The following is a 13,328-nucleotide window of genomic DNA, read 5'->3' as shown; positions in this document are numbered from 1 at the left end:
TTTGCAGAGCATGCTATTTTGATTTTGCTGTTCTTCCTTCAGTTGATCCATAGCTTCTTGTAACTTGGTGATAGATGCTTCTAGGCGCCCCCAGTATTCAAATTGAGAAATTTCCGGGAGGAACTCCTGTGCTCTCCTTTTGATGGGGTCGTCCTGCACTTGTCCTTCTATTGACTTTTTGGTGATTGGTTGCTCAATTGAGATATACTCATCTACTCCCATTTTACCCCAGCATCTTTATAGCAGAGAGATTAAGCTTGGATAAGCCAATTTGGCATCTTTAGAGTTCTTGTTTGCAATTGTGTAAAGCTCACAAGAAATCAGCTGATGAACTTCCACTTCTTTTTCCAACATAATGCAATGAATCATCACTGCTCTTTTGATGGTGACTTCAGAGCGGTTGCTAGTGGGCAGTATAGAACGTCCAATGAAGTCCAGCCAACCTCTGGCGACTGGTTTGAGATCTCCTCTCTTGAGTTGGTTTGGGACACCCTTTGTGTTGGTTGTCCATTTGGCTCCAAGGAGGCATATGTCCTCTAGAATTTTGTCCAAGCTCTTATTGGGTCTCATCATTCTCCTATTAAAGGAGTTCGGGTCATCTTGCAGTTGAGGCAGCTTGAAGATCTCCCTTATTTTGTCAGGGTGGGTGTGAACAATCTTCCCTCTGACCAGAGTTCGATAGTCATAGAATACGGTTCCAGCTATTCTCTGCCTGTCTGTCTGCCACAGATTAGAGTAGAATTCCTGAACCATATTTCTTCCCACCTTTGTCTCAGGATTAGCTAGGATTTCCCAGCTCCTATTTCGAATTTGCTCTTGGATCTCCGGATATTCGTCTTCTTTCAAATCGAATTTAACTTCCGGGATCACTGGCCTTAGACCCATTATTTTGTAGTAATGGTCTGAATGTTCTTTGGTTAAGAACTTCCCTTGATTCCAAAGTGGTTTTGGAATATTCTCTTTCTTGCCTCTTGAGGTGGTTTGTTTTCCCTTAGGAGCCATGATCTTGGTGGGTATTGGCTTAGTGATCATGGATAAACACACCAAACTTAGAGGTTTGCTTGTCCTCAAGCAAAAGAAAGGAAAGGAGAGGGATATAGGGAGAGCCAAGTTCGAATTGTGGAGGAGAGGAGGGAGGCCGAACGAGGATTTAAAGGGAAGGGGGGGTGGGTTTTCGAAAATTTTTGAAAAATATATGATAGAAAATGTGATTTGGAAAAGATAAGTATGATAGGAATAGATGTAATTTAAAATTGAAAAGATACGAAAGATATTTGAAAAAGATAGATTTGTTTTTAAAAATATTGTGAAGATTTGAAAAAGATATTGATGAGTTTGAAAAAAAAATTGAAAAAGATAGATTTGTTTTGAAAAAGATTTGAGAAGAGGTTGAAGAAGAATTAAGAAAGATGTAATTTTAGGATTGAGATATTTTTAATATTTTTGGAAAAGAGTTTAAAAAAAGAAAGTATAGGAACATGTTTATGCAAGAAAATATGGATGGAAATATGAAAATTTGAAAAAAATATCAAGTTGGGAACAAAAACTTCCTCCCCTCCACAATCCTGGCGTTAAACGCCCAACTGCTGCTTGTTTTGGGCGTTTAACGCCCATCTGTAGCCTCTTTTGGGTGTTTAACGCCCAGCTGTTGCTTCTGGCTGGCGTTAAACGCCAGAAATCTTTCGTCACTGGGCGTTTTTCTGAACGCCCAGGATGCTGTAAGTATGGCGTTAAACGCCTAGAATGGTACCCATTCTGGCGTTTAACGCCCAGAAAGGTATCATTACTGGCGTTAAATGCCCAGTAGATGCTTCTTTTGAGCGTTTAACGCCCAATTGTACCTCTTACTGGCGTTTTCTTGCCAGTGAGCTCCTTTTTCCTGTTTTGTACTCTGAATCCTTCTGTAACCATGTGAACTTATGCAATTGATACTTTACCTTGAAGATTATTTATATTAAACTCATATAATTATTATTTAAATAAAAATAGGTTTTGCTAATGGCTGGGTTGCCTCCCAGCAAGCGCTTCTTTATTGTCTTTAGCTGGACCTTGTTGAGCTTTTAATCTAGCCTCAGCCTTGAGCACTCTTGCTCAACATTGCCTTCAAGATAATGCTTGATTCTCTATCCATTAACAATGAACTTCTTATTAGAATCAATGTCTTGAAGCTCCACATAGCCATATGGTGACACACTTGTAATCACAAATGGTCCCATCCACCCAGATTTCAGTTTCCCAGGGAATAGCCTGAGCCTAGAGTTAAACAACAGAACCTTTTGTCCTGGTTCAAAGACTCTAGATGACAGCTTTCTGTCATGCCACCTTTTTTCTTTCTCCTTGTAAAGCTTGGCATTTTCGAAAGCAGTGAGTCTGAATTCCTCTAGCTCATTCAGCTGGAGCAATCTTTTTTCTCCAGCTAATTTGGCATCAAAGTTTAGGAATCTAGTTTCCCAGTAAGCCTTATGCTCCAATTCCACGGGTAGATGACAGGCCTTACCATACACAAGCTGGTATGGAGAGGTCCCTATAAGAGTCTTGAATGCTGTTCTGTAAGCCCACAGAGCATCATCCAAGCTTCTCGCCCAATCCTTTCTACGGGTACTTACAGTCCATTCCAGGATTCTTTTTAGTTCTCTATTAGAGACTTCAGCTTGCCTATTTGTCTGTGGATGATATGGAGTTGCCACCTTGTGGCTAATGCCGTACCGGACCATAGCAGAGTAAAGCTGTTTGTTGCAGAAGTGAGTGCCCCCATCACTGATTAGTACTCTAGGGACACCAAACCTGCTGAAGATATGTTTCTGGAGAAACTTCAGCACTGTCTTAGTATCATTAGTGGGTGTGGCAATGGCCTCTACCCATTTGGATACATAGTCGACTGCGACCAGAATATAAGTGTTTGAGTATGATGGTGGGAAAGGCCCCATGAAGTCAATACCCCATACATCAAATAACTCAATCTCCAAGATTCCTTGTTGAGGCATGGTGTAACCATGAGGCAGATTACCAGCTCTCTGGCAACTATCACAGTTATGTACAAACTCTCGGGAATCTTTATAGAGGGTAGGCCAGTAGAAGCCACATTGGAAGACCTTGGTGGCTGTTCGCTCACTTCCGAAATGGCCTCCATATTGTGACCCATGGCAATGCCATAAGATCTTCTGTGCTTCTTCTCTAGGCACACACCTACAGATTATTCTGTCTGCACATCTCTTAAAGAGATAGGGTTCATCCCACAAATAGTACTTTGCATCAGTAATTAATTTTTTCTTTTGTTGCCTGCTGTACTCCTTGGGTATGAATCTTGCAGCTTTATAGTTTACAATGTCTGCAAACCATGGTGTTTCCTGAATGGCAAATAAATGCTCATCCGGAAAGGTTTCAGAGATCTCAATAGAGGGAAAGGACGCCCCTTCTACTGGTTCTATCCGGGATAGATGATCAGCTACTTGGTTTTCTGTCCCTTTTCTGTCTCTTATTTCTATATCAAACTCTTGCAGAAGCAACACCCATCTTATGAGCCTGGGTTTTGATCCTTCTTTGTAAGTAGATATTTAAGAGCAGCATGGTCAGTGTACACAATCACTTTTGATCTTACTAAGTATGATCTAAACTTGTCAATGGCATAAACCACTGCAAGCAATTCTTTTTCTGTGGTTGTGTAATTTTTCTGGGCATCATTTAAAACACGGCTAGCATAATAAATGACATGCAGAAGCTTGTCATGCCTCTGCCCCAATATTGCACTAATGGCATGGTCACTGGCATCACACATTAGTTCGAATGGTAATGTCCAGTCTGGTGCAGAAATAACTGGTGCTGTAACCAGCTTAGCTTTTAGAGTTTTAAACACCTGCAGACACTCTGTGTCAAACACAAATGGCGTGTCAGCAGCTAGCAGGTTGCTAAGAGGTTTTGCAATTTTTGAAAAATCCTTTATAAACCTCCTATAGAATCCTGCATGCCCCAGAAAGCTTCTGATTGCCTTAATATTGGCAAGTGGTGATAATTTTTCAATTACTTCAACTTTAGCTTGATCCACCTCTATTCCCTTGTTTGAAATTTTATGCCCAAGGAAAATCCCTTCAGTCACCATAAAGTGATATTTTTCCCAGTTTAAAACTAGGTTGGTCTCTTGGCATCTTTTCAGAACAAGTGCTAAATGGTTAAGGCAGGAGCTGAATGAGTCTCCAAAGACTGAAAAATCATCCATGAAGACTTCCAAAAATTTCTCTACCATATCAGAGAAGATAGAGAGCATGCACCTCTGAAAGGTTGTAGGTGCATTGCACAGACCAAAAGGCATCCTTTTGTAGGCAAACACTCCAGAAGGACATGTGAATATTGTTTTCTCTTGGTCCTGAGGATCCACTATAATTTGGTTGTAACCTGAATAACCATCTAAAAAGAAGTAGTATTCATGACCTGCTAGTCTTTCTAGCATATGGTCTATGAATTGTAAAGGAAGGTGATCCTTCCTGGTGGCTGTATTGAGCCTTCTGTAATCAATACACATACGCCATCCTATAACTGTCCTTGTAGGAACCAGTTCATTTCTTTCATTATGAACCACTGTCATGCCTCCCTTCTTGAGGACAACTTGGACAGGGATTACCCAAGGGCTATCAGAAATAGGATAAATAATCCCAGCCTCCAGTAACTTGGTGACCTTTTTCTGCACCACCTCCTTCATGACTGGATTTATCCGCCTCTGTGGTTGAACCACTGGCTTAGCATCATCCTCCAATAGGATCTTGTGCATGCATCTTGCTGGGCTGATGGCCTTAAGATCACTTATGGACCACCCAAGAGCTGCCTTGTGTGTCCTTAGCACTTGAAGTAGTGCTTCCTCTTCCAATGGATTTAAAGCAGGGCTTATGATCACCGGAAAAGTGTTACCTTCTCCCAGAAATGCATATTTCAGGGATGGTGGTAGTGATTTGAGCTTGGGTTTAGGAGGTTCCTCCTCTTCCTGAGGAAATTCCAGAGGCTCTTTCAATTCCTCTGAATCCTCCAGATCAGGCTGAACATCTTTAAAGATGTCTTCCAGCTCTGATTCGAGACTCTCAGCCATGTTGATCTCCTCTACCAGAGAGTCAATAAGATCAACTTTCATGCAGTCTTTTGGTGTGTCTGGATGCTGCATGGCTTTGACAACATTCAACTTAAACTCATCCTCATTGACTCTCAAGGTTACTTCCCCCTTTTGGACATCAATGAGAGTTTGTCCAGTTGCTAGGAAAGGTCTTCCTAGAATGAGAGTAGCAGTCTTGTGCTCCCCCATTTCCAGCACTACAAAGTCAGTGGGAAAGGCAAATGGCCCAACCCTGACAATCATGTCTTCAATCACGCCTGATGGGTATTTAATGGAGGCATCAGCAAGTTGGAGACATATCCGGGTTGGTTTGACTTCTTCGGTTAAACCAAGCTTTCTGATAGTGGATGCAGGTATTCGGTTGATACTTGCCCCAAGATCACATAAAGCTGTCTTGGTGCAATTACCCTCTAATATGCATGGTATCATAAAGCTCCCGAGATCTTTAAGCTTTTCTGGGAAGCTTTTCAGAATGACTGCACTGCATTCTTCAGTGAGGAGAACTCTTTCAGTTTCTCTCCAATCCTTCTTATGACTCAAGATCTCTTTCATGAACTTGGCATAAGAGGGTATTTGCTCGAGTACCTCTGCAAACGGAATCTTTATTTCAAGAGTCCTGAGATAGTCTGCAAAGCGAGAAAATTGCTTATCCTGCTCCTCTTGGCAGAGTTTTTGAGGATAAGGCATCTTGACTTTGTATTCCTCAACCTTAGTTGCTGCAGGTTTATTTCCTACAGAGGTGGTTGGAGAAGCCTTCTTAGAGGGGTTGCTATCAGCACTTGTATGTGTCTGATCCCTCACTGGCGTTTGAATGCCAGGGTTGGAAGCTGGATTAGCGCTGGACGCCAACTTCTTGCCTGTTTCTGGCGTTTGAACACCAGAACTAAGCTTCCATTGGGCGTTTGACGCCAGCTCCTTGCCTGTTTCTGGTGTTTGAACACCAAAACTGTGCATGGGTTGGGCGTTTAACGCCAGCTTTGCATCCTTTTCTAGCGTTTGAACGCCAGAGTTATTCCTCTCTGGGCTCTTACTGTCCTCAGAGGGATTTTGGATGATATTTTGCTCATCCTCTGTCAGTTGTTCTTTTCTTTGCTTTCTACTGCTCTAAAGTGAGGTATTTAATATTTTCCCACTTCTTAATTGAACTGCCTAGCATTCTTCTATTATCTGCTTTGATATCTGCTGTTTTGTCTGATTCAATTGTGCTTCCATATTTTTATTAGCATTTTTAGTGTCTTGTAGCATCTCCTTGAATTCTGCTAGCTGTTTTGTTAGAAAACACAATTGTTGATTGAGTTCAGCAACTTGTTCTGGAGGACCAGGTTCAGTAGATACTACTTTGGCTTCTTCCTTTATGGAGAACCCACTACTTATGTACAGATGCTGATTTCTAGCAACTATATCAATAAGCTCTTGAGAATATGTCTAATTGCACCCACTCTGAAAATATTTCAGAGGGGCATTTTCTTAGCATCCCTTTGTACCTCTCCTAGGCATTATAAAGGGATTCATCATCCTCTTGTTTAAAGCCTTGGATGTCCAGCCTTAGCTGTGTCATCCTTTTTGGAGGGAAATATTGATTCAAGAATTTGTCTGATAACTGTTTCCATGTTCTTATGCTTGCTGTGGGTTGGTTATTTAACTACCTTTTAGCTTGATCTTTTACAGCAAACGAAAATAGTAACAGCATGTATACATCCTGATCTACCTCCTTGCCACGTACTGTGTCAGCAATTTGCAAGAATTATGCCAGAAACTCAGTAGGTTCTTCCTGCGGATGACCGGAATACTGGCAGTTTTGCTACACCATGACAATGAGCTGAGGATTTAGCTCAAAACTGCCTGCTTTAATGGGAGGTATACAGATACTACTCCCATATGCAGCAGTAGAAGGATTAGCATATGACCCCAGAGTCCTTCTGGACTGTTCCTTTCCACTTAGATCCATGATGGATAAAATGGAATTGATATGAATTGCAAAGAAAATATATTTTTGTCTTTATTTTATTTAAGTAGGACAAACCAAATTATTAAGATAAATAAAAAGAATAAGATAAAATAAAATAAAATATTTTGAAATTAAAATGTAAATTTCAAAAACCAAGAAAAAAATAAATTTGAAAATGAAAATAATTGCTTAATTAAGAAGATTTGTAAAACTTTGGATATGATTTTTGAAAAAGATTTTGAATTTTGAAAAGATTTGATTTTTAAAATAAAAATATGAATTTTTAAACGTAATTTTCAAAAATTCAATTTAAAATAAAGAGAAAAGATATTTTTGAATTTAATGAGGAAAGAGAAAAACAATAAAATGATACAAGACTTAAAATTTTTAGATCTAATGCTCCTTGTTTTTCGAAAGTTTTGGAGGGAAAACACCAAGGAACACCAAACTTAAAAATTTTAAGATCAAAACACAAAGAGGCCTCAAGAACACCTTGAAGGCTCACAAGAACATAAAAAGAACACCAAACTTAAAACTTTTAGAAAACTAAAAATAAGTTTTCGAAAATAAATAAAAAATAATAACAAGAGAACACCAAACTTAAAAGTTTGACACGAGATTTAATCAAAGAAAAATTAATTTTGAAAAATTTTTGAAAGAAGATTCTTAATTACTAAGAACATAAGCACAACGCTCTAGCCAATTGAGCTATAAATTTAAAGTGTTTTTTTTTTAATACTGATAATTTGAAAACGCACAAGAAGAACAAGAAAATACACAGAACAGGAAAAACTAAAGATCAAATATGAAAAAGAGTGAGGAAAAAAGTGAGCACAGAGTTCCTATAGCTACCTAAGTGGTGCACGAATTGTAAATCACACTTTTCACAACTCGTACCACTAACCAGCAAGTGCACTGGGTCGTCCAAGTAATACCTTACGTGAGTAAGGGTCGATCCCATGGAGATTGTTGGCTTGAAGCAAGCTATGGTTATTTTGTAATTCTTAGTCAGGAAATTAGTAATAAAAATGATTGGGTTTCTGAAGAGTAAATAGCATAAATTAAATAATACTTGTTATGCAGTAATGGAGAACAGATTGAGGATTTGGAGATGCTCTGTCTTCCGAATCTCTGCTTTCCTACTGTCTTCTTCTTCACGCACGCAAGGCTCCTTCCATGGCAAGCTGTATGTTGGTGGATCACCGTTGTCAATGGCTACCATCTGTCCTCTCAGTGAAAATGGTCCAAATGCGCTGTCACCGCACGGCTAATCATCTGTCGGTTCTCACTCATGTTGGAATAGGATCTATTGATCCTTTTGAGTCTGTTACTATGCCCAGCACTTGTGAGTTTGAAGCTCGTCACAGTCATCCCCTCCCAGATCCTACTTGGAATACCACAGACAAGGTTTAGACTTTTCGGATCTCAGGAATGGCCGCCAATAGTCCTAGCCTATACTACAAAGACTCTGATCATGAACCAAGAGGCTAAGAGATATACACTCAATCTAAAGTAGAACGGAAGTGGTTATCAGGCACGCATTCATAGGTTGAGAATGGTGATGAGTGTCACGGATCATCACATTCATCAGGATGAAGTGCGAGTGAATATCTTAGAATAAAGACAAGCGTGATTGAATGGAAAACTGTAGTAATTGCATTAATTCATCGACACACAGCAGAGCTCCTCGCCCCCAACCATGGGGTTTAGAGACTCATGCCATCAGAAATACAATGTAAAACGTGAAAATGTCATGAGGTCCAAAATAAATCTCTAAAAGTTGTTTAAATACTAAACTAGTAACCTAGGTTTACAGAAAATGAGTAAACTACGACAGATAGTGCAGAAATCAACTTCTGGGGCCCACTTGGTATGTGCTAGGCTGAGAATTGAGCTTTACACGTGCCTAGGCTGTTTTTAGAGTTAAACGCCAGGTTGTATCCTGTTTTGGGCGTTTAACTCCAACTTATAACCTGTTTCTGGCGTTTAACGCCAGAATGTAACATGGAACTGGCGTTGAACGCCAGTTTGCGTCATTTAAACTCGGGAAAAGTATGGACTATTATATATTGCTGGAAAGCCCTAGATGTCTACTTTCCAACGAAATTAAGAGCATGCCATTTGGTTTTTTTAGCTCTAGAAAATCCACTTTGAGTGCAGGGAGTTCAGAATCCAACAGCATCTACAGTCCTTTTTCAGCCTCTGAATCAGATTTTTGCTCAGGTCCCTCAATTTCAGCCAGAAATTACTTGAAATCATAGAAAAACACACAAACTCATAGTAAAGTCCAGAAATGTGATTTTTATTTAAAAAATAATAAAAATATACTAAAAACTAATTAAATCATACTAAAAACTATGTAAAAACAATGCCAAAAAGCGTATAAATTATCCGCTCATTACTAAGCTAACAGAAGTTCTTCTCCTTCAATGTTTTTTGTTTTGTAATTTTTCTGTTTAATTTTGTCTGTCTTGAGTCTCATAAAAAAAGGCAAACAGTGAGGTTTGTATGAAAAAGCCATAGAGCAGAAAAATGCAGAGAGTGCAAAATTAAAAGAAAAAGCCATAGATGTCTGATAAACCACTATTTTATGGTTTATCTTGTGTTCAATTGAGTGGTTTCATCAAGTCTTTGCCCACTTATTCATACAAATTGCATGATTTTACAATTCCTTCCTAGTTTTGTTCTATGGTTGAAAACTTGCTTCCTAGAAATCTTTAATTTGTGTATTTTAATTCTCCTTTATACCATTCGATGCCGTGATCCGTGTGTTAAGTGTTTCAGGCTTTATAGAGCAGGAATGGCTTAGAGAATGGAGAGGAAGCTTGCAAAAATGGAAGGAACACAAGAAACTAAGGAGATAACCAGCGAGCATCGACACGCACGCATGGCTCACGCGTGCGCGTGATCTGGAGATTTTCACAGCGACGCGTGCGCGTGCCTGACGCGTACGCGTGGATTGGAGTTCTACAAGACGACGCGTGTGCATTCCTGACGCGTATGCGTGACTCGCGAAGATGACCAGCGACGCGCACACGTGACCTACGCGTACGCGTGACATGCGCGATCTGCAGAAATAACAGAAAACGATGGGGGCGATTTTGGGCCCAGTTTTGACCCAGTTTCTAGCCCAGAAACACAGACTAGAGCCAGGGAACATGCAGACACTCAACACACATTCTCATTAGCATAGTTTTTGTTTTTAGATCTGAATCTAGAGAAAAATTACTTTTCCTCTAGGTTTTCTTTACATTCATAGTTTATTAGTTTTATGCTTTTGCTTTTGGATATTGAAGAGTCATCACCTCCGTTGAAGTTATTATTCTAGTTTGTTTTCTTATTCCTTTACTATTCCATATTCTTAATTCTTTTTTAGAGTTACAATTGGATTGTTTTTAGAATTTATTTATGCAAAGGATTACTTTTACTTTTAATTGATTTGCAGTTATTGTCTATCATGTCTTCCTTTTATTCCCTTTTTAATTCTGTGCAATTAATTTTCATGTCAATGGAGTAGACTCCCAACTTGACACGGGGGTTGATTAAGAGGAGACACTTGAGTTGGAATGCTCAAGTGATTAGTTAAATTGGAAGTTGTTGGCTAATTCTCTATTTACTAACGCTAGACCTTCCCAAGGTAGAGGACTAGGATTTGCGAATAAGAGTTAACTCAATCACTTGACTTTCCTTTATTTAGTAAGGGTTAAATAAGTGAAAATAACAACCTCTTTACACTACACTTGAGAGAATTCCAACAAGGATAGAACTTCCAATTAATCATACAACCAATCAAGGCTTTTTTATTTCTGAATATATAAATCTCTTTTAATTTTCATTGCTTTAATTTACAATCATTTATTTGCCCATTGCCCAAACTCAAAATCTCTCGGAAAACTCCTGATTAATAAGATAGCACCCTTTTGTCACCTCGTTGGGAGACGACCTGGGATTCATACTCCCAGTATTTTTTTTTTCTAATTTTGTGACAACCTTTCTAAATTGATGAGCGGATTTTAGCTGGTTAAGAACTATACTCGCAACGTATTTCCATATTGATTTCTTAATTGGCTGATTTCCGCCCTACATCAATTTTTGGCGTCGTTGCCGGAGAGTTGCAATAGAGTGCTAAATTATTAATTGGTGTAAATATTTCTAATTTTATTTATTTGCCTAGTTTAATTTATTTTATTATCATGAGCTATATGTTTCTCTCATTGAATGACGCGTTCACTGCCTGATCCAAGTTTAGCTGCATTTTATCCTGAAATTGAAAGAACTCTTTCACGTATTAGGTGAGCTCGGCGTCGGTTAGCCTCTGAGGGTGGTGAAGTGATTGTTATCGATTCACCAGTCTCATCTGAGGGCGAATCTGAACCGCCATATGAGGGAGAAACAAGATCCTTTACTACTGATTCAGTTGATTCACGTGCAGATAGTATGGTAGCACCTAGGAGGATCACTCTCCAGGAGGCTGGAGCCCCAGACTTTACTCTACAACCGTATCAAGTGCGTCATCCAAATCTGGCTGCAGATTTCGAACTGAAGACCGCACTAATAAACTTGATGCCCAAGTTTCATGGCTTACCTGCTCAGGAGCCTATCAAGCACCTCAGGGATTTTCAGACAGCCTGTTCTATTGTTAGGCATCATGGTGCAGATGAAACTTCTATTCTGCTAACCGCCTTCCCGTTTTCTCTTGAGGGAAAGGCGAGGGAGTGGTACTACACTCAACCTGAAGCAACAGTTACTAACTGGGATATGCTCAGGAGAGAATTCCTAGAAAAATACTTTCCAGCTGAAGTTACAGATAGACTAAGGAAAGAGATCTCTTGCATTATTCAAGGCGAATCAGAGACTCTTTATGAGTACTGGGAGCGCTTCAAGAATCTTCTGGACGCATGCCCCCATCACATGATTGACAAGTTAGTGTTGATCAGCTACTTCACTCAAGGCATGAAGCCTCGGGATAATACTACATTAGATGGTGCTAGTAATGGTTCTCTGAAAAAGTACAAGACCGCAGATGAAGCGTGGCAACTGATCAGCGACCTAGCTGAGTCCACTCGGAATCACAGGCACAGGAACAGCCACTCAAAGGCTGTTGCAGAAGTTTCCTCTAGCATTGAGACTTCTGCTCTTACACAGAGTATATGTGAGATGACCAACCCACTGAAGCAAATACAGCTAAATCAACAACAACCTCAGCCTCTTCCACCACAACAAAGTCAATAGTTAGTCCCTCAGAGAGTATGTGGAATATGTGCTGATTATAGTCATTACACTGATGAGTGTCCGCAGCTCCAACAAGAGGACAACACCGTAGCAGCCACTCATAATTTCTATGACCGCCCAAATCAAGGGTACAATCAGCAAGGTGGCAATTACAACCAAGGTGACAACTACAACCAAGGTTGGCAAGACAACTCCAACCAGGGATGGAGAGACCATTCCAACCAGGGATGGAGGGATAATTCTAACCAAGGTTGAAGGGACAACTACAACAGAGGAGGCAGAGACAATAATGGAAATCAGAGGTGGAATAATAACAATAGACAGTAGAACCAAAACCAGCCCTACAGAATACCTTACTTAAGGCAGTCACAGGCCCCTCAGAATAACCAACAGCAGGCCCCTCAGATCACTTACCCTTCTCCTTCTTCTCATGACGAAATGCTTCAGTTTATTGAGCAAAGGCAAAAGACCATGGAGAACACACTTAGCTTCACCTTGAACGGTCTAACCTCTGCTGTACAAGCTCTTGCCTCACAGATTGGATCAATGAATAGTTCTAATAATCAGCCTTCAAGCTCTAATGGAATTTCTTCTCAACCCTTACCCAACCCCAAGGGTGGCATCAATGCCATAACTTTGAGGTTCGGAACCACACTGCAAGAGAGGAATCAGGAGGAGCCAAGCCCATAAGAACACGCCCCAGTTAAAGACATAGTTAAAGTGGAAGATGCTGAAGAGGAAGAGGAAGTACATGACATGGTTAAAGAAGAAGAAGCACAGCCAAGGAATGGAGCACCAAAGGACACAGAAGCTGCAAGTGGCACCATCCCTGTTCCATTTCCACACCTTGCAAGGAAGTCCAGGAAGCATATGGAACTTGATCCCAAAATGGTAAGAAATTTCAAAAAGGTTGAGGTAATTGTTCCCCTTTTTGATGTTATTCAACAAGTACCTAAATATGCAAAGTTTCTGAAAGATTTATGCATACATAAAGATAAAATTAATGAATTAGAAACTATTCCTTTAGGTAGTTCTATATCTGCTTTAATGGGA

General features: G+C 39.9%; 1 non-coding gene across 1 annotated transcript; it reads right to left on the bottom strand.

The window, feature by feature from the left end:
- Positions 1–11,852: 11,852 nt before the first annotated feature.
- Positions 11,853–11,960, bottom strand: LOC148578246 (small nucleolar RNA R71). The gene has a single exon (XR_015903551.1). It is a non-coding gene; the product is annotated as a small nucleolar RNA R71 (small nucleolar RNA).
- Positions 11,961–13,328: the final 1,368 nt, after the last annotated feature.

This window comes from Arachis ipaensis, chromosome B1, assembly GCF_059453495.1.
Source record: "Arachis ipaensis isolate K30076 ecotype BB chromosome B1, ASM5945349v1, whole genome shotgun sequence".
In the NCBI taxonomy this organism is placed as follows: domain Eukaryota; kingdom Viridiplantae; phylum Streptophyta; class Magnoliopsida; order Fabales; family Fabaceae; genus Arachis; species Arachis ipaensis.
The sequence above is the reverse complement of the archived record's forward strand: the minus strand, read 5'-3'. Positions and strand labels throughout refer to the sequence as shown.